Here is a 3,276-nt window from a genome sequence, read left to right as displayed (position 1 = left end):
TTACCTATGTCACTGTTTCTCAAATTGTAACTGGGATAAGAATCATCTGGATAGCTTCTTAAATCTGTTTGCTGGACCCCATCTCCATAGACTCTGGTATGCTATGTTGAGCACGGTCTCTCAATGTGCTTGTTTAACAAACTCAAGATGATGCCTGTGTTGCTGGTATAAGAATCACACTTTGAGAACTATTGGTCCACATTATAAAATCAGAAATTGTTTATAAACAGTTTCTAGGAATTTATTTTTTCAGTAAACATATTTTTACATATCTGCTATGTGCCAAGGACATTTGTGGCATGGACTGCAAAAATAACTGAAACATCATGCCTTTTCTGTAACTGATACTCTTAGTAAGAGTAGACAGAAATCAACAATTAAGTATTTTTTAGCTGTCTTAGAAAGTCTGTCCACTAAATAATGGACAAAATCTTTTAAAAGAGAAATTGCCCTTGCTTTCCAAAATAAATAAACTATTAACAGTAAAAAATGAGGCAATATATAGTGGAGTCCTTCCTAGATGCAGAATTTCTCACTGCCAAGTTGTATGCAAAGATAATCAGCAAGATCTATTTTATTGTTTTCCATGTCCAGTGCTTGACATGTTTTCCATGTCATTGGTCATTAAATCCACAAAATCCTTACTTTGTAAGCCTGGTACCACATCACTCACCCTTTATGGATGAGGGAACTTTTGCTTAACCTCCGAGAGGTTAAGGGGCTAGAAAAGGTCACTCAGTGATTAAATGGAGAATCAGAAATCAAAGCTAGATCTGTCTGAATCAACTGTTGTCCCTTTTAATCATCAACCCTTTCAACTATCTAAACAAGAACAATCTTCACAAGTAATTTTAGTGCTAAAAATACTGTTATAGAAATTGTAAATCCACATGTGGTTTTATATCAGGAGAGGTATAGATATAAATAATTTTAACTGAATAGAAATAGGAAGTTTCATATGAGGTAGGAATAAATTTGGAAATAAAATTTTCAGTGTTTTCTTAATAGTCTGAGTGGCAGTGGCAATGCAGTAGATGCAAATAGCCCTGTGCTGTTGTGAATAAAAGGAAATTTATACAGATCATAATTTATGGGAAAATTTATAGCCTGAATGAAATATCCCTTGTGATTTACAATGCCTTTGTTTACCAAGTTCTACTTCAGATTGCTTGTTCAAATTTTTCCTTGAAAGTAGGAAGAGAGGGGCCCTTCCTGGTGGTGCAGCGGGTTAAAGCACAGCACTAAGAAGCTAAACCCACTTCAGCATGAGTTCGATCCCCACCTGCCCTGGAGGTGACCCACATGGCCTGGCAGACCTCTCCTGACCTCCCCACTGCTCCCCTCAGCAGTGTACTTCACTGATCTGCCTGTTCTGCTCCCCGCTCAGTCTCTGGTGAATCCTCTCACTGCCCCTGCATCTCTAGCCTGTACCCCCAGTTGTGTATGCATAAATAAATAAATCTTTAAAAAAAAAAAAAGAAAGTAGGAAAAGAATGCTCTATAGGCAGGACATTTACATTTCAGTCATTGGAGCAGCATATTCTACAATGTAACTCTAATACTTGAGAATGCTATTTATAAATAAGTATATGTCAGGGACCATGATTTATTGGTGTGTGTATAAAAGAACTGGGGTGTAGACTAGAGGTGTGTGGGATAAGGGGGTTCACCAGAGACAAAGTGGGAGCAGAACAGGCAGATCTATAGAAATACACTCCTAAGGGGACCAGTGGGCTAGACAGGAGAGGTCTGCTGTGCCTTACATGGGTTAGCTCTCTGTCCCTGGAATGGAATTCAGACCATATCTGTGATAGTGAAGAGACTTAACCCCTAGGCATTAAGTGGAAAGAGTGGTGGGGGAATGAAGGGAAAGGAATGGAATGACTTAGGTTAATAGTTCGGCTAATTTCCTGGATTATGATATCTCTAACCAAGACAGTAGAAATAGGAAGAGAAGCAGGTACGATTTTTAATTTTTAATGTGGAGCAGATAGAACTCATATAATCTTATTTCTTTCCAAATCCAGATAGTCTTCAAGGACAAATGCAAATGACAATGGTCTATCATTAAGCTAAGAGAATACGTATGTCTCAAAATGGAGATGATTCTAATGTCTCACTGAGGCAATATGTGTGGGAGAGATAAAAGCATCTGTTATTTTATGAAAAATTGTTGAATGATACATTTATGTTGACTTTGAAATAAATGCTTGATCTTTTAAATTCATCAGATTGGTTTTAAGAGTAAGATTTCATCTACATTTTCTTCTTTATACAATATAAAAGTGTGAAGAAAAACCTATTTTGATTACATGACTTTTTAGACACAGAAATATTTTTTCTAAATGTAAACCAGAAGCAATAATGTACCTATTTGCAAACAGTAAGGCAAAAAAAAATCTCTGCAAGTAGAATTAAGAGCTAACATTCATCTAAGACTAGCTATATACTGGGTACATTGTATAATTCATCTTGTTTAATCTCCACAACATCCTTGCACTTCTACTTTACAGATGAGAAAGCTGAAATAGGGAAGTTACATTATTAGCTCAAAGTCACAGAAGTAGCAAGTAATGAGAGATGGTGTGCTCAGTTTGACTGCACACAGCCTAACTCTGTGACCTGAGTTCTTAAACCTGTACCATATAACTTCCCATTGAGTTGTCAATATGTTTACTTCTGGATAGGTGGGCCTAAATATATTCATTGTTTACTTATCCAGTTTTTGGTAATAATGATGTATTATTTTTGGGTGAGAAAAAGTGGGTAATTATAAAGCAATCAGATAAATGAAAATTTTTAAATATCCCAATTAGGTTGTGTGAAAAGAACATCTGTATTTCTAATTTTGATTTTAAGCATTAAGTACATTCAAATTCCAAGTTTTACCTGGTACATGGCTCATATTTTCTGTTTAATTTTTGAAAAATAGAGTACAATGATTGCCAGGCTAATTAATTGTCATTATTTTAGAGTCTGGTGTATACAGTTCGAAACAAAACTTGATCTACTCTTGGGGTGCAAATCATCCCATGTACCTTAGGTGGGCAAAATCTGCCACAGCAAAATATGTCTAGCAAAGGTTGTTTTAACAGATTATGAGGAGAGGCTCTGAAGATTGGGTGAAGTTTGCTTTTGACTAATAGTAGCTTGTTAATTTTGTTTTTAAATGAACTTTTTAAAAGATTTATTTATTTATGCACATAGAACTTGGGTACAGGCCAGAGGTGCAGGGGCAGTGAGAGGATTCACCAGAGACAGAGTGGGGACAGAACA

Source organism: Condylura cristata, unplaced genomic scaffold, assembly GCF_000260355.1.
Source record: "Condylura cristata isolate star-nosed mole 26May11 unplaced genomic scaffold, ConCri1.0 scaffold00015, whole genome shotgun sequence".
Classification (NCBI taxonomy): Eukaryota; Metazoa; Chordata; class Mammalia; order Eulipotyphla; family Talpidae; genus Condylura; species Condylura cristata.
This window is presented reverse-complemented; position numbering follows the sequence as displayed.